The sequence below is a fragment of the Mirounga angustirostris genome, unplaced genomic scaffold (genome assembly GCF_029215605.1).
Source record: "Mirounga angustirostris isolate CCGP_5_RB_7025 unplaced genomic scaffold, mMirAng1.0.hap1 SCAF_15, whole genome shotgun sequence".
NCBI classification, from domain to species: Eukaryota; Metazoa; Chordata; class Mammalia; order Carnivora; family Phocidae; genus Mirounga; species Mirounga angustirostris.
In genome coordinates this window covers 83178151-83196616 of record NW_026991723.1, presented here as the reverse complement: position 1 = coordinate 83196616, position 18466 = coordinate 83178151, and the positions used below count along the sequence as shown (strand labels likewise).

Below are 18466 nucleotides of genomic sequence, written 5' to 3'. Positions count from 1 at the left end.
GCTTCCAAAGGCTTCGATATGAAGTCAGTCCATAGTAAGTGTGGGGAAGATGACAAAACTGCCTTGGCCAAGCACAGTGGGAGGGACCCCCGAGGTTCAGAGAGGTGGACTTGTTAGAATGGACATATTATGTAAGACCAGAGAACTCACCAACGTGCTATGCTTGGTGTACACAGGCAAAAAAATGGAGCGCTGGCCAGAGTGCATCTCACGGTGGGCCTCGTGGACCCGCAGACCCACCCGTGGTCGTTTCTCCAATCCCTGAGCAGGTCACTGGGAAGGATATACCCCACAGCTGGCAGGAGCCTCAGTTTGGTTCCTAACCCAGTGGTGTAAAAGGCTTCCTCAGGGGGAAGGTGGGGTGGAGGCCCCTAAAACTGCCCCCACCCCAGCCAAGATAGTAAATCAGAGCCACACCACACGCTGGGAGGCTAGCAGAGATTAGAGCCACCCTCAAGGACATAAAGAATGCAGGAGCGCTGGTTCCTATCAGATCCCCATTCCGTTCAGCCGCAGAGCCCCTGTAAAACGGGAAAGGTCATAGCAGACGGTGAATTAGCACAACCTCCCCTAAGTGGTAGCCTCAGTCTCACTGCTGGGCCTGATCACTGCAGCCTCCGGCGCTTAGTAAGCGCCTACTGATCTGCAGGATGTTATCTTCCATCCCTCCCCACCCCCCACCACAGAAGGGGGGGTAGAAGCACTTCCTATTCACCTGGGTAGAGGGCAGTGTCCCTTCACTGTCTTAGCCCTGCTCGCCCTGTCCCAGAGTTTATGTTAACTCTCCCGCTCTGTCACAATGTAATCTGAAGGGATCGCGATCACCCGAGCTGGGCTGGCTCTGCCCCCATGTTAACCGGAGCAGAAACTACATTTCCCAGAATTCCCTTTCCCGCGGAGCTCTGGGATAGCCCGGGCGCAAGACTTTGAGCGAGATTCTTGTAAGATGGAGTTGAAGCCGCCGACGTGCTCATTTTACGCCTGGGAGGTGGGTGCACGGTGTGGGGCGCCCTTGCAGCCCGGCCTGTGGTTACTTAGCGCTGACTTACTTTGTCAGGGGGCAGCCGCCGCGTCTGCAGCTTCTCCACCTGCTGCCACTCCGCGTGCCAGACCCGGTTCCGGGGGCCGCGGGGGGGGGGGGGGGCAAGACAGGACACGTTCCTGCTCTCGCTGAGCTTGTGCTTTCCTGGAGGCCAGCGAGCCGGATAGAAAGGGCTCCCCAAACCGGTTCTCCGCAGCAGCCGGGGACAGTTCCATCTCACCGCCGTGGTGACGGTGACCGATGCCATCCCCAGCCTTTCCATCTCTCTCCGCCTTCTGGGTTTGCATCTTTTTTTTTTTTAAGATTTTATTTATTTATTTGGCAGAGACACAGCGAGAGAGGGAACACAAGCAGGGGGAGTGGGAGAGGCAGAAGCAGGCTCCCCGCTGAGCAGGGAGCCTGAGCAGGTCTTGATCCCTGGGATCATGACCTGAGCCGAAGGCAGACGCCTAACGACTGAGCCAGGCAGGCGCCCTGGGTCTGCTTGAAGACAAGAGTATGCAAAGACACGCTCTGAACCATCAGCCGGGGTTACCTCTGAGAAGTGAAATTGGTAAGGAGGGTTTTCCTGCTTTTACACACAACTGAGGCAAAGAGAGGTTACACAGTGTGCCCATGATCATACAGCTGGTCATTCCGTAGCCGAGCTGAGGCCTTGTCCCCCTGCCTGCTTCATACATCCGGTTTCTTCCCATGACGAGGTCGGGCCCCTGCCCCTCTCATGCCTTCCATCAGGACCCGGCCTCCAGATTTCCAACTCAGACTTTCCCCCAAAATCCCCTTGTGCCTTCACTGCCTGCCTTGGCCAGGGCTCTGTGATAGGACAGAATTAGAACTTGCCTGGTGGTGGGAGGTGGAAGCAATGGCTGCAGAAGAGAAGTGACTTTCAACTTCTAGGAATTGACTTTGACAATCAGATCAGGCAAGGGGCTGAGTCACTGGCAGGCCCCTCCGGCTTGGTTTTAACCAGGTCAGATGGTGCAGCGCGTGGGGGGCGGGTGGGGTGCAGAGGGCTCGGTTCCACTTCCTGCTGTGGAGGTTCAGGCCCTTCGATGCAGTTTCTGTCTCTGATGGGGAGGACGCGCCCAGCAAGTGTCAATCCGGGCCACCTGGGTGGGCTAAATTTAGGTCTTAGGATGTCAAAGCTGCGAGAACCCAATATCTTGTTTTGCAGATGAACGAAGTGAGATGGAGAGTGGTCGAGAGACTTGCCTGGGTCATAGAGCTGGGGTCACAGCTGGGACTCAAACCCAGGCCTCTCCAAAAGTCACCACACTAACTCCAGAACGGGTGCTCTTTCCAAACACCCATCTAAGGCCTGGGGACAAAGTGAGCCCCCGAGAGCTCCTGCACTAATCAGCTATTGTTCTAACAGTGCCACTAAACAACCATTCCCCAAACCCAGTGACTGACAGCAGGCATGTCTTCGCATGCTCTCAGGTCATGGGTCAGCAGGTTGACCGTGGCTCAGCTAATTTAGGCAGGACTGGGCTGGGCCACCCTGCTTCAGGCTGTGGGTTGGGTTCCAGTCTCTTCTACCTGTGTTTATTCTGGGGCCCAGGCCGAAGGGGCCTCCCGACAACCAGGGAGAGATCTTCATGAAACTGTGCTCAGGGGAGAGAAGGGGAGACAGGGAGGCAGCCAGGCAAGCTGAGGCCAGCGTCCGGATGGTAAAGGAGCTCAAGGCCAAACCAACTGGCCCAAGCACGTTTAAGGCTTTGGCTCAAGTCATGCCTGGTACATTCCGATAGCTAAAGGAAGCCACAGGCTGGGCCCAACATAGCAGGCTGGGATGTATGTTCAGCCCAGGAGAGAGAAGGCCGGTAAACATCTGCTGACCAATACTATGACCCCAGCCTATCACGGAGGCACGGACCTGAAGATGGCCCTGCCTACTGCAGCTGCCCTGTTGGTAAACAGGCCATTCTGCCAGGTGCTCTGTTACCTGCCCCCGAGAATGGCCAATGGAAGCCAGGGTGCAGGGAGGGACTGCATGACCTCCTAGGGAGAATTAATTGTTAGAAAATGTGGATTCATGGGCGCCTGGGTGGCTCAGTTGGTTAAGCGACTGCCTTCGGCTCAGGTCTTGATCCTGGAGTCCCGGGATCGAGTCCCGCATCGGGCTCCCTGCTTGGCAGGGAGTCTGCTTCTCCCTCTCCCACTCCCCGTTTGTGTTCCCTCTCTCGCTGTGTCTTTCTCTGTCAAATAAATAAATAAAAAAATCTTTAAAAAAAAAAAAAAGAAAATGTGGATTCAGAGTGGGCAACAGGGCCTGAGCACAAAAGAGAGTCCCAGATTTGAGGCAGTGGCTGGAAACTGAAAGTCCCCTCATTCCACTGTCCTTGGGAGGTATGTGCCACACCCAAGGGAGAAAGCCATCATGCGGTTTTGAACTAAAAGAACAGCTTCATTGGGGCGCCTGGCTGGTTCAGTCGGTAGAATATGTGACTGTTGATCTTGGGGTTGTGAGTTCAAGCCCCATGTCGGGCGTACAGCTTACTTTAAAAAAAAAAAAAGGTAATCTCACCCTCTGTAAAAGAAGAGCTTCATCAACTTATGCATCCCAATTGGGCGTAAACACCTCTACTGCAGGGACTTCCGGACTGACCCTAGAGTGCTTTGTCACAGACCCAGGAGCTGCCTGGGCCCCGGGCATTGGAGCCCTCAGTGAGGGTCTGAGGCCGGGCCAAGGCCAAGGCAGGGTCTGGGTGGAGCAGAGGACAACCATGGTGCCCAGCAGGCCTCCAGAGGTCCACCACACACATCGAGGGGCAGAGACCAACAGAAGTGGATGCAGCCCAGTCAGATTCACAGGCCCACGGGAGGCCCCACTCGAGGACAACGGGATCTATCCTGCGGCAGGTGGGGAGTTTGTGGTGGACTGGAGTTCTGGGCAAGCAGGTGGGCCTGGGCCTGGGGTGATCTCTTTGCACCCATAGGCTGGTGAGACCTGGACAGCCTCAAGTCATGGGCTGAGGTTCCCAAGTTCACGACCCACGTCTGCTGTGTCTCTAAACCCCTGGTGCCCAGCCCCCAGTCAGAAGAGAGTAGGCGGTGCGGATGTTTGCTCGGTGGGTGGGCAAATAATAACACTAACAGCAAGAAACATAACAACAACAGCTGCTTCTGTCCACAGGATGTGAGGGGTGTCCCAGGAGACCCTAAAAGATACCTGGGGCATTTGACGTCTTTTAGGCCCTGGTGAGTCCCTGCCTCCCTCCCTTTTCGGCCTGGTGTGCCCCACCTGATATCGGGCGGGGCCCTGGGGGAGAGGCTGGGCCACAGGCAGCTCAGCCAGGCTGACCAGGAGCCTCAGTGACCAAGAGAGTGGTCAAGTTCGTGGTTTCAACGCCGCTCACAGGCACTCTGGTGCGTGTCCCATATTAGTGAGATGTGTGTGGCGGTGTGATGGGGGGGGTCTGAGTGGGCGTGACCACAGGCATCCAGGGGCCTCAGCGGCAGTGGGGAAGCGTGGTGGTGATAGGACAAGAGGGAGGAGGGTGGTGGCCGGTGAGGAGGAGGGGAACTTCGGAGACTTTAGGGAAGTCAGATGTGTTGTGGTGACACAGCAGGTGGCCAGCTTGGGCACTCTGCCCACGTGATCTCATGGAGGATCTTACAACAGCCCTGCTTTGCAAGTTGCCACCATTTCACAGAGGAGGAAGCTGAGACTCCAAGGAAGGAAGCAGCATGGGCCGGAATGCAGAGCAGAGCTCAGCCAGTCATCCAAATGACAATGGCCATAGGGACAGGGGATTCAAGCTGATCTCTGAGAGGGTCCCTCTGGGCAGGCAGGTGTGGCAGACCCCCTCTGTGGTCCTCCCACCTCCGGCTCCTTTTCTGAGACCTGCCCTTCCCCCCAGGTGGGGCCCCACAGGCCCTGCAAGTACCCTACCTCTCTGCCCCCCCTGATGATACCAGGGATGAACGCTGACTCAAGCTGGGCCAATCAGCTTCTCTCTCTTGCAACTTAGCACTGGGGGTCAGCAATGCTGGGCTGCCTTTTTGGCTGGTTATTCGAAATGAAACGTAAAGCGGGGTCAACTCGCTGTATTTGAGCCACATGTTCATAAAATGGCAGAGAAAAGACACGATCATAGAGAACCTGAACCTGTGCTCAGGGGAGAGAAGGGGAGACAGGGAGGCAGCCAGGAAGCTGGGGCCAGCGTCTGGATGGCGAAGGCCGAGGAGTCTGAGCAAGCACCGGGACTGCCAGGAGTGCAGGATCCGCAGGTGTGCTGTAAACCAGCCCTCTTACCAACAACAGCAGCGAAGCCCTAATCTGTAGCATTTGCCAACGTCCATGATGTAAGTGTTCCCACCACGGCTGATTTCAAGCCACCAACAAATGTCCCTGGGAAGAGACCGAGCTGGGAAGAGAGCCAACTTCATCCAGCATAGCCAACCACTAAATGGGGATGAGGAGTAGCTGATGGATGCCCGGACAGGTGGCCTGGAGAGATCTTGGGGGCAGGGGGGGCAGGGCAATACACCCGAAGTATCACTAGAGGGACCTGGCATAGGTGGGCAGCTCCCTTTAAAGGAGCCAGCTCTGGGCTGCCGTGGGCCTGTGTTTGTGCCCTCAGGGGACCATATTAGTGAGGCCTTCATCAAGGGGATAGCCCAGTTCTCAGAACCCTGACCTGAGGGCAGGACTAGACTAGCAGCAAAGGTGAGGGAGGTTTCATTTATTCATTCATTCATTCATTCATTCATTCATTCATTCATTCATTCATTCATTCAACAAGCAGTTAATGAGCTCTGACCATGTGCCCCGCCCCGGAGTTGCGACAGAGAACAAGGCAGACACTGCTTTTCCCTTCCCTCTGGGAAACTGGAGTCGGGCAGAGGATGTGGGCATGGACACAGGCAGAGAAGGGCTGGATGGGGTGGATGGGGGCACAGGGACCTGGGAAGCTCAAAGAAGGAGCATCTAACCCTCAATGGGGAGGTAACATCAAGGAAGGCTGCCCAAGGGAAGGGTCTGCAAGTTGAGGGCTGCAGGAACCATGGAGGAAGGGGCGTGGGGTGGGGGTAGGGAGAAAGTTCTAGGCAGGGGAACAGCCTGTGCCAAGACCCCAGAGGTGGAAGGACTGAGCGTCATTCAGTCTGGTGGGAGGGTGGGAAGAAAATGAGAGTTGACCGGGAATAGTTAGAAGCCATTAGAGGCTTTCAAGCTGAGGGACACTGTGATCAGTTTACCCACCCACCCCCAAGATCATTCTGGCTGCTCTGGAGGCAAAAGAGGGTCAGGGAGACCCACTACAAATGTCCCAGCAAGAGTCAAGTGGGGCTCAAGCAGAAGAGAAGGGAGACTGAGTCAAAACATATTTCGGAGGAGGCTGGGTGAATGTAGGGGATGAGAAACAAGGATCAAGGATCATCAAGGATCCTGGCAAGATGGTTGGTCTGAAAAATGGACGGTGGCGCCATTTATCAAGGTGGGGTGGGGGGCTGGGAAAGGAATGAGTTGATGTGAGGGAAGCTTATTGTGGGGGTTATTCTGCCATTTTTGACCCTAAGCTTTTTCATTCCACTGGGGAACTGCCCACCTTGAGAGTCTTGGTAGGAGTAGAGGGCAAAGCCCACTGCAAAATGTAAATGCAGAGCCCCTTGCTCAAAAATTATTATGAATTTCAAGATGGTGAAAGGACTCATACTAAGGAGTTCAGAGCATTAGGCAGTGTTTGTGGCTATAGATAGCTTTCCTATTGAATCCTTCCAAGTATATTATTACATATTTATATTATGTATCTGATTATTATCATTATTATAATTTAATACTATTGTTCTTAAAATTACCATTTGCAACTCATTGAGTTGGGCACATTACATTCAGTATCAACATCATTGTTATTGGTTTTTTTTTTTTTTTAAAGATTTTATTTATTTATTTGAGACAGAGAGAATGAGAGACAGAAGGGTCAGAGGGAGAAGCAGACTCCCCGCCGAGCAGGGAGCCCGATGCGGGACTCGATCCCGGGACTCCAGGATCATGACCTGAGCCGAAGGCAGTCGCTTAACCAACTGAGCCACCCAGGCGCCCTGTTATTGTTATTTTAAAAATAAGAAGAGCTAATATTTATCGAAGGCCTGTACTAGACCAGACACTGTGCTAAATGATTTGCATACATTATCTTATTTCACAAATAAAGAAATTGAAGTTCAGAGCAGTTAAAAAACTTTCCCATAGGGCGCCTAGGTGGCTCAGTCGATTAAGCATCTGCCTTCAGCTCAGGTCATAATCCCAGGGTCCTGGGATCGAGTCCCGCATCGGGCTCCTTGCTCAGCGGGGGTCTGCTTCTCCCTCTGCCTTCTCTGCCTGCCACTCCCCCTGCTTGTGCTCTCTCTCTGACAAATAAATAAATAAAATCTTAAAAAAAAAACCCACAACTTTCCCATGATTACATGACTAATACATGATGGAGACAGTTTACAATCTCAGATCTGTCTGAATCAAGCCTATGATATTATCCATTATTCTATAAAACTATTTTTCAAATGTTCCTGATAATAAAGATGATCATCTGACATTTGTTTAAAAATACAGAGCTCCAGGATCCTCCCTTAGAGAACCTGGTTTAGTAGCTCTGAATTAGGATTCAGGTCTCTATATTTTGATCCCTAGAAGATTTTTATTGTCAGGCAAGCTTGGGAAACACTGCTGTGATACCTAGTGATAGGATTGTGGCAAATTCTTCTGTTGTTGACAATTATTCATTCCCTTCCTTGTAAGAGGATCATACAGCCACATCGTTGCCCTACCTCCTGGTAGGCAGAGGTCTAGTTCTCAGCACCACTGCTAGGCTCGGCAGCGTGAATTGCTCTGACCACTGGAAAGTGAGCAACGTGACATCCAGATGTCTAGCACAAACTTTGAATACAGTGGCATGGTTCAGCTTGCTCTCTTGCACTTCTGTCCTCCGCCATGAAAACAACCTGTCCCAGAGAAGGGGCTATTTCTTCAGCCTGGGTTCCAGAACAAGAAGTCATATGAAGCAGTACTAACTTGCCATCCTGGTGAGAAATAAAGATTTGTTGTTGTAAGCCTTCGAGATTTGGGGAAGTTGTTTGTTACACAGCACAGCTGATAAATACAATATTTATTTATAATATTATATAATAACAGTGACATCTATTGAGGACTTTTTATGTGTGAAGCATTTTATTTATATATTTTGTCTCTAATCATAGCAAAAATAAATTGGAAGCTAGGGATTATGATCTCCATTTTAAAGATTTTTTTTTTTTTACTTATTTATTTGAGAGAGAGAATGAGAGAGAGAGAGCACATGAGAGGGGGGAGGGTCAGAGGGAGAAGCAGACTCCCTGCCAAGCAGGAAGCCCGATGCGGGACTCGATCCCGGGACTCCAGGATCATGACCTGAGCCGAAGGCAGTTGCTTAACCAACTGAGCCACCCAGGCGCCCCTATGATCTCCATTTTAGACACCAGGAAACTAAAGCTCAAAGAGGTGAGGTAACTTGTCTAAAGTCAGGAGCAGTGACGACACTGTCTGCTTCCAGAACTCTTCACTCACGAGTGAACCTTCTTGCCCCCTCCCTTCCCCCTCCTCCTCTTCCCCACCTCTCTCCTCTGCTTTCTGCCACCATCCGTCTCAAGTGCAACCTGTTGGCAGAAATAGACATATGCAATATTTAATTCACTTTAATTAAAATATATTTTAGTGGATTTTTTTCTGGGACATAACTCATTTTGATGGGAACCCATTGGATTTTAATGGGAAACCTATTAGAGGAACATATTGTGATCTTTAATGAAGCTGGGCTGTGTGGAGAACCACCTACAGGTAATTAGAAACCCCCCAGGCCCTTGGGGAATAAGGTGAGCTGAACTTCAGTTTGTTTAAGACAATTAATGCAGACAATGATCTGGGAACGAATTAAATGGTCCTTGATTAGGAGCAGCTGTGCAGGTGGCGTCCTCAGGAAAATGGGACATGCAAGTGGGGCTTTTAAGAAAGAGTGATTATTAATGCTTATCTGTTTATATTGGCAGCTAGCACTTCACCAGGCTGTCGGTTTGATCAAGTGGCTCCATCTCCCCACCCCACCTCTTCATGCTCTCTTTCTTCATTGATAACTTCTGGGTCTGCCAGGTGTCTCAAGGGACCTGCTTGCCTCTGATAGCCGATGGGTGCATCCACATTGGCAGGCTGGGAGCCCCCCTAACTCCCACAAGTGTATGCTTCCATATTGATGGGCACTTCTACACTGGTGGGATTGGGAACCTCTGTATTGTCAAATATGGTTGTTCCTACAGTAGTTAGAATAGGAACATCTATGCTTTTTCACTTGCACGTTTTGTATTTGCAGCTCTAAGAGCCACTGTACTCCTAAAAGGAAGCATTGCCCCAAGTCTGGAATGGGCTTATTCCTGCTGGAATACTGAGGAAATCCACACTGAAAGAAATAATAAGCACTGCACTGACCGTAAGTACTCTTGTACTAGAGATGAGCACATTTCCCCTTTGCCTTGATTGAGGGCCTCTGCACATGCAGGGAGGATGCATCTTCACTAGAAGAATGGAAAGGCTGCCTCAAAGAAGAGACATCTAAACTGGGTCCTGGTGGGAGTTAGCAAGAGTTCACTTCTATATTGACAGGAATGGAGCTTACAGCTGTGGGTGCTTCTACATCCATTAGAACGAAAGCATCTGCAGTGGTTGGGCTGGGAATGTCCCCAGGGACAGGAATGGGTATGATTATCTTGAAAGAAAAACTGGTGGGTCTATATTGGCAAGGAAGGGTGCTTCACACAGGTACATATGGGGCGCTTCTACACTCACATGAATAGGAAGCCCTACATTTGCTAGAACAAGCGCCTCTATAGATGGGCATGTCTACGTTAGCAAGGATGGGCACTTCTATGCTGGCAGGGGTAATTCCTAGAAAAGAATGGAACTTTTGCATTGAAAGGAATGGCTGTCTCTTCGTTGGTGAAGGTGGGCACTTCTACACTGATCTCTGACATTTCCTGACTCCTGACCATTAAAACCAGAGTGATTCCACTGACTTTTCCGAAGTCCCAGACCATTCCCTCAACTCCCAGCCCAGGGTTACTTTGTCCAGAGGTGGAGGAGGCAGTCACACCGTGGGTGCTATGGGGCAGGGAGAGACAATGGAGAGAGGAAGCAGGACCACTGGTTACCTACCTGCCCAGGAGTGGAAGGGAAGAACCCAGAGTAGGTCCCAAGCAACTTTTTGGTACTCAGAACCAGTGAGGCCAGGGAGGGTGGCAGCCAGGACCCCCCACCAACACCAGGCAGCCCCGAGCCCCTTCCCCAATCCCCTCACAGCTCAAGCTTCTGGCAGGGGCTGCTGTGAGATTCCCCATGCAACCCTGACATGGGGCTGTAGCTAAAACATTGGTCTGGCAGTTTTCCCTCTTTAAGTTGAAGTGTGATGTTGGCAGGCAGTGAGCTGTGGTGGCAGGCTGCCAGAGGGAGCATGTGTTGGAAATCCTTGTTCCACGTTGCAGCAATCTGGGGCTCCCCCACCCACAAACTGCTCCAGAGCCAGCCAGCCACGGGGGCCAGAGCCTCCCACTGATGGGGAGCAGCCACCAAGAATAGGGAATGATGAGGAACAGAGGCTTAGAGAAACCAGGGATAGAGGAAGACGTGAATAGAAATGGAGCCACAGGGAGACATAGCCACAAAACCACAGCCAAAGACAGACACAGAGAGACCCATGGAGACCCAAGGTCAGAGAGATCCAAGGAAGATAGAATTGAAAGAAATTAAGAAGCATGGGAGATTGGATAAAAATGACAGACTGGGTCCAGTCATCTCTCCCCAAATCTCCAGTTATAACAGAAAAAATATATGTATTGATGTAAGTGTATAAACTATTGTAACAGTTGTAGAAAACAAGAAAGTTCTCAGTGGATCAGAAACTTTTTGGAATTCCTGAAAGATGGAAAGTAGACAGGCCTGAATTGACAGAGAAGCCCATAGCCCAAAACACACAAGGAAAGCATCACTGTGCAAGATGGGCTGGTTCCAGGAATGCTCCAAGCTCAGAGTCAACAGGACCACAGGATACACAGAGCAGCAGGGGACCAGTGCAATCATGAGAGTGAGCGAATGAGAAGCTGCATGTGAAGCAGCCAGGCTGGCCTATTCCTGACCAACTCCCCCTCCCCACTCCCTATTGCTCATGCTGAGCAGCTAATGGCAGGGGAGTTTACCCATAAGCCAGAGCAATGAGTGGACATATTTAGGTCTAAGAGTCAAGGACATGCCCTGGGGAATCTAGTGACACACTGGGAAGTGGGAAGAAGACCAGCTTCCATCACATACCACTGACAACACTTCTCCACAGTGATTACCAGAGACAAACTCTTGCGGTCAAAACCATCCTTCAGAGACAGGCAGATAGAGCCAATCACCGAAGAAAACCAAGAATGCCAAAGCATTTCAGGAAAATCAACACTGTGAAAGAGGGGAATCAAATTTAACCAACAGAAGACCTTAAACTCAAGGGAATAGACTTAAGGGGGCAAATACAAACAAAAAGTAGACTTTAAAGTAGTATAATTACCATCCCTAGGGAGATTGGAGAAGCTATCATACCCATAAATTGAGAACAGGCTGTTACTAAAATGAATCACTAAGAGATCTTGAAAATTTAAAATAATTGTTCAAATTTAAAACTCAGTAGGTTGGCTGAATAGTACAAAATATAGCTAAAAGGAAAGTTGGAATAAATTTAAAGACATGCAGCCCCTATGCCACACCTAGGTGTAAGCTTAGAGAAACTTTTTCATGTGTGTAAGGAATTATGTGAGTGTTCACTGCAGAATTGTTTGATGCAATTAGAAAAAATTGGAAACAACCCATAAGCTAACAGAGAATGGATAAAAAAAACTGTGGTTTGGTCACATTACAGAATCTTATGCAACAGGTACCTACAGCTACATGTATCCACAGGGATCAATTTTAAAAATATAATGCTGAGTGACTAAAAAGCAATTGCAGAATGATAGATTGGTACAATATCTATTATATAAAGTCAAAACATGAAAACAATAGTATACACCTTTTCTATGCATTCAGTATAACATTGATGGTTATATTTCAAGAAAATTTACATTAAAATTGGAAAATGTGTATCTGAAATACATAGAGAACTGTTACAATGTGATAATAGGACAAACAATCCAATAATAATGGAGAAAAGATTTGAACAGAAATTCCAAAAAGGAAGATATATGAATGCAATAATCACATTAAAAATCCCCAGCTTTATTAGTCACTAGAGAAATACAAAGTAAAATAATAATGACGAACCACCATACACTAAAGTTAAAAAGACTGGCAATACCAAGTGTTAGCAAGGATATGGAGAAACTGGAACTCTTATAGGTTGCTGGTGGGCATGCAAAACAGCACAGCCAATTGGAAAACAGTACATTAACATAAAGTTAAGAACACGCTTACCCTGTAACGTAGCAATTTTACTTTCATGTATTTACCCAAGAGAAATTAAAACATATGTCCACCCAAAGATCTGAACACAAATGTTCATAGTTGCATTATTCAGAATAGCCCTAAACTGGAAGTAACTCCAGTGTTCATCAGCTGGTGAATGGATAAATGAATTGTTGTATATTCATACTTGGGAATACTATTCAGCAATAAAAAGTAATTAAACATTGATAATGCATGCAAAAACATGGCTGAATCTCAAAAATATTATGCTAAGTGAAATAAACCAAACATAAAAGAATATGCACATCTGATCCCATATATGTAATTCTAAAAAAGGCAAATCTATAGGACAGAAAGAGGTTGTTGTCTAGGACCAGGGTAGAAGCAGGTGATCAACTGCCAAAGGGCACATGAAAATTTTTGGGGGTGATGGAATTCTTTTATATCTTGACTGTGATGGTGGTTACACAATTTCATACAAATACCAAAATTCATCAAATGGCACACTTAAAAATACGTGAATTATATAGTATACAAATAATACCTTAATAAAAAGTTAATTTAAAAATCATAAAGACCAAATTCAACATAGTTGTTACCTATGGACAGAAAAGAAAGGGACTGGAATTGGGAAGAGAACACAAAGAGCTTCAACTTTATTGACAATATTTAGTTGCTTAAAAATAGAAATATAAAGCAAATAGGGCAAAATGTTAAAACTGGGTAGTGTGTACTGGTGTGTTTGTTATATTATTTAGTCTTTATACTTTTAAATATATTTTATGTTGAAATATTTCTAAATTGTTTTTGAAATAATGAATTAGTGAGTTAAAAATAAGCTGAGGGAGGGGCGCCTGGGTGGCTCAGCCGGTTAAGCATCTGCCTTTGGCTCGGGTCATGATCCCAGCATCCTGGGATCGAGCCCCGCATTGGGCTCCCTGCTCGGCGGGAAGCCTGCGTCTCCTTCTCCCACTCCCCCTGCTTGTGTTCCTGCTTTCACTATCTCTCTCTCTGTCAAATAAAAAAAAATAAGCTGAGGGATGGGGCAGTTGGCTGGGTGGCTCCATTGGGTGGCTCAGTTGATTAAATGTCTGAGATAATGATCTCATGGGTCATGAGATCAAGCCCTGTGGTGGGCTCTGTGCTCATCAGGGAATCTGCTTGAGGATTGTCTCCCTCTGCCACTCCCCCCACTCGTGAGTATGATCTCTCTCTCTCTCTCCCTCTCTCCAAAATAAGAAAATAAATCTTTAAAAAAAATAAGCTGAGGGATTCTCTTAAGACTGTGGTGTAAAATGACTAAGAGAGATGGAGAATGAAAAAATAGTTAAATGATAGAGAAACTAGATACAGAAATTTCAACATTTTTCTAGTCAGAGTTTCATAAGCAGAAGATGGAGAGAGAAAGATAATCAATCAATCAATAGGAGAACATTTCCCAAAACTGGAAGCAGTCAAGAGTCTTAAAGTTGAGAGGATCAATCAAATGCTAAGCAATATAAATGGAGGGAGAAAGATTCATTCCTGACACACAGTGATAAGATTTCAGAAGGAAAAGTCTTAAAAGGTAGAGAGGGGATAGCACTGCTTATTCTCAGAGGAATAAGATTCAGATTGGCAAATGATTTCTATTTGGCAACTGGAAAACAATGGACAAAGAGCTTCAAATTTCTAGAGAAAATTGTTTTGATCCTAAGATCCTGTGCATAACTCAACTAGCCTTCAAGAGTGAGTGGGGGGGCGCCTGGGTGGCTCAGTCTGTTAAGCAACTGCCTTCGGCTCAGGTCATGATCCTGGAGTCCCTGGATCAAGTCCCGCATCAGGCTCCCTGCTCGGCAGGGAGCCTGCTTCTCCCTCTGACCCTCCCCCCTCTCATGTGCTCTCTGTCTCTCTCATTCTCTCTGTCTCAAATAAATAAATAAAATCTTTAAAAAAAAAAAGAGTGAGTGGGGGAGGGATCAAAGATATTTTGGACAGAGTCTCTCTGAACGAATATATTATTCACAGACTCTCTAAAAGAATTACTCAAGAATGTACGGCCATAAAAGAAAAAGAAAATGAAAAAAAGACCAAAAAAGACATGGGGTATGGGAAATAGTGATTTTAAAAAAAAACAGTAAAACTTTGTTAAGTCTAATTTTGAATGCATAATCCAACAGCAGCAGCAACAGCAATGACAACAGTAACAACCCAGGAACTCACACTCCAGGTGATCTCAATGTGTAATGTATTCAGGAGTGGGGATGGGGTGTGAGAGTGTTTTTTTTTTTTAATTTATTTTTTTAAATTTTTTTATTTGCGAGAGAGAGAATGAGAGAGAGCACGAGAGGGAGGAGGGTCAGAGGGAGAAGCAGACTCCCTGCTGAGCAGGGAGCCCAATGTGGGACCCGATCCCGGGACTCCAGGATCATGACCTGAGCCGAAGGCAGTCGCCCAACCAACTGAGCCACCCAGGCGCCCGAGAGTGTTTTTTTTTTAACTAGTTCAAGGAGAGGATATAGATCCTGAGGATCTCTAGACATATAAAGTGCAAGTTTAAATATGTGTTTAAAGAAGATTTCTCTTTCTGAGTAGGATATAGTGGTTATGGCAGGCCAGGCCCTCACTACATTAACTAGGGGAAAAAAGAGATAAATTGCAAAATCATATTATTAAAACCATCACAGAGCTGGTAATGAGGAGTAGATGAGCTAAAATCCAGAGCAGGAGGAGCCCTTCCTAGAGGAGCTGGTGATCAGCCTTGGGAGCATCTCCCAATTCTAGCCTTGGCCTGAAGGATCTTGTTTGCCTCAAGCTGAGAGGTGCTACTGAAGCAAAGAGAACACAGCAAAGCTTTTGCTGGTCTTGTAGGACCAGTGTGATGGGTGGAAACTGTAGATGTTCACAATGCAGTGTCCCCACAGAAGAGTTTTTGAGGTCTGTGCTGTGTGGGAGGCTGACTGACTGGACCAGAAACTTCTAAAACATGATGTGAAATCTGTGGTTTCACAGTATGTGGACCCACTAGAGAGAGGAGATGACCTCAGCACTGGTGCTTTCTCCATCAAGAGGTCAAACCTCCAAAGAGAGCAATGGGATCTCTCAGTCACTTAGGGATGAGGAGACAGAAACCTTCCAGTCTCTCAATCAAAAGCCTAGAAGGGCCATATCCAAAAAACATGAATAAATCAGAGATAGGCTGAGACTTACTAAAAGTGCAACTCAGCCCTCATCCAACTCAAGTCCTCATTGTATTGAACTGATCAGCTTCCATCTTATTTGTCTAACAGAGGAATGGGTAAACCTTCATCTTGAGTATCTATGATTCTTTTATACATAGTGTGTGTCATAACATTTTTAAAAAATTGCTAAACATGTATAGGGGCAGGGAAATGTGGCCAATAATCAATAGGAAAAAATAAACAATAGAAGAAAACCCATAGATTGAGGAGATACTGAAATTATAAGACAAGGCATTATTAAGCTATGATTAACGTTTTAAACTAAATCATTGAAAAAATGGACAAGATGAATGAAAAGATGAAGAATTTCAAGATAATTGAAATTTATAAAAATAATCAAATGAGCATTCTAAAATAAAAATATGGGGGCACCTAGGTGGCTCAGTCGGCTGAGCATCTGATTCTTGATTTCAGCTTGGGTCATGATCTCGGGATCATGAGATCAAGCCCCACATGCTCGGTATAGAGTCTGCTTGTCCCTCTCCCTCTGCTCCTCCCCTTGCTCACACACTCTCTCTCTCTCTCAAATAAATAAAAACTTAAAATAAATAAAATAAAATAAAAATATGAAAATTGAAATTAAAAACTCATTAAATGGGCTCAACAGCAGTTTAGACACAGCTGAAGAGGTAATTAGTGAAGTGGAAAATAGGTCAGAAGAAAATATTCAGATAGAAGCATGGAGAGAAGGAAAGAATGCAATACACAGAAAAGAGACAAAGACATCTGAGATACAATGGAAACAGGGAGTTTCTCTCCCTTTTATCTATTATAATTGTGTAATGTAGTTTAAGAAGGAGAGAAAAGAAGAAATGAGGCAGAAAAGATATTTGGAGAGATAATGCCTGAGAACTTTTCAAAACTGGAAAGGCAGTAACCCCTAAATACAGGAAGTTCAGCAAACTACAAGGAGATTAAAACAAGGAAACATGTCTAAGGGCATAGAGATCATCTTAAAAGGAAAGAGACCCAGAAGGGGAAGAGACACATTACCACATTCCCATCAAAGAATTATAGTAAGACAGCTGACTTTTCAATAGCAACCACAGAAGCCAGAGGACAATGGCATGAAATCTTTAAAGTGTAGAAAGAAAAAAGAAAAAAAAAAGAAAAAGAAAAAGAAAAAATCCTGTCAACATAGAATGCTATACACAACAAAAGTAGCCTTTAAAACTGACATTTAAAATAAGTAAAAGTTGATGGGGCGCCTTGGTGGCTCAGTCGTTAAGCGTCTGCCTTCGGCTCAGGTCATGATCCCAGGGTCCTGGGATCGAGCCCCGCATCGGGCTCCCTGCTTGGCGGGAAGCCTGCTTCTCCCTCTCCCACTCCCCCTGCTTGTGTTCCCTCTCTCACTATCTCTCTCTCTGTCAAATAAATAAATCTTAAAAAAAAAAAAAGTAAAAGTTGAAAAATTCATTGCCAGAACATTTACACTATAAGAACCACTAAAGAAAAATCTTCAGTCTAAAGAAAGCTTTCTCAGATTAGAGAAAGGAGCCCAGATGGGTGCATGGAACTGCAGGAAAGAATGAAGAATGAAGAAACTAGATAAGCATAAGACTAAAAACTGCTTATAAGAACAATGAGGCAAATGTGTTGTGAACTTATAAACTATGTAAAAGTAAAATATATGACAATACCAAAAAGATCATGAAGTGGTAAATAGAGTTAAGCTGCTGTGATATTCTTACATCTTTCAGAAAGTGGCAAAAGGACTAACTTAAGACCTGAAGCTGGGGGACAATATCAAATTATCTAATATATATATAACTGAAATCCCAGAAGTAAAAGAGAGAGGAAAACCAGGTCAAAAGAAATATTTGAAGTGATAACAACTGAGAATTTCCCAAAATTAATAAAAGACACCAAACCACATATCCAAGAAGCTCAGAACACAGAAGGAGGATAACATTTTTTTAAAAGAGAGAGTCACATCATATTCAAACTGCTGAAAATTAAAGATGACTAGAAAAACCTTAAGTCTTATAGGCAGCCAGAGATAAAAAGCACATTACATTACAAAAGAACAAATATGGAACTATAGCAGACTTCTCCCCAAAACTACATAAGCCAGTAGCCCTTAGAGTGTCATCATTAAAGTTTTGAAAGAAAAATAGCTATCAACTTGGAATTATCTACCTGATGAAAATATCTTTCAAATATTCAGGAGAAATTAAGACTATCCCTCTTTAGGGGTGCGTGGCTGGTGCAGTAAGTTAAGCATCTGACTCTTGGTTTCAGCTCGGGTCATGATCTCAGGGTCATGAGATCGAACCCCATGTCAGGTTCTATACTCAGCACAGAGTCTGCTTAAGATTCTCTCTCCCTTGGGGCACCTGGGTGGCTCAGATGGTTGGGCGTCTGCCTTCGGCTCGGGTCATGATCCCAGGGTCCTGGGATCGAGCCCCACGTCTGGCTCCTGGCTCAGTGGGGAGCCTGCTTCTCCCTCTGCCTCTCCCCCGCTCGTGCTCTCTCTCTCTGTATCTCTGTGTCTCGAATGAATAAATAAAATCTTAAAAAAAAAAAAAAAGATTCTCTCTCCCTCTCCCTCTGCCCCTCCCCCCGTAAAATAAATAAATAAATCTTAAAAAAAAAACAACTAAACCTCTTTGAAGATAATAAAAGTAGAAAATCCAAGAGGAAAACTATGAAAAACTATTATAAACTAATAAGAGAATTTAGTAAAGAGGCAATTATAAGAACAACATACAAAAATCAATAGCTTTCTGAGCCATTGGTACTAACCAA

The 18466-nt window shown here is 46.3% G+C and overlaps 1 long non-coding RNA gene and 1 other non-coding gene across 3 annotated transcripts in view; both read left to right on the top strand.

Moving 5' to 3' along the window:
* Positions 1 to 902: 902 nt before the first annotated feature.
* LOC123849985 (uncharacterized) overlaps positions 903 to 18466 on the top strand; it is a 31577-nt gene continuing 14013 nt past the window's right edge. For both annotated transcript variants that reach the window (XR_010407536.1, XR_006792210.2), the window contains exons 1-2: positions 903 to 988; positions 9379 to 9495. This is a non-coding gene — a long non-coding RNA (uncharacterized LOC123849985). The remainder of the gene's footprint in view (positions 989 to 9378; positions 9496 to 18466) is intronic.
* Positions 3460 to 3532, top strand: TRNAN-GUU (transfer RNA asparagine (anticodon GUU)). The gene has a single exon. It is a non-coding gene; the product is annotated as a tRNA-Asn (tRNA).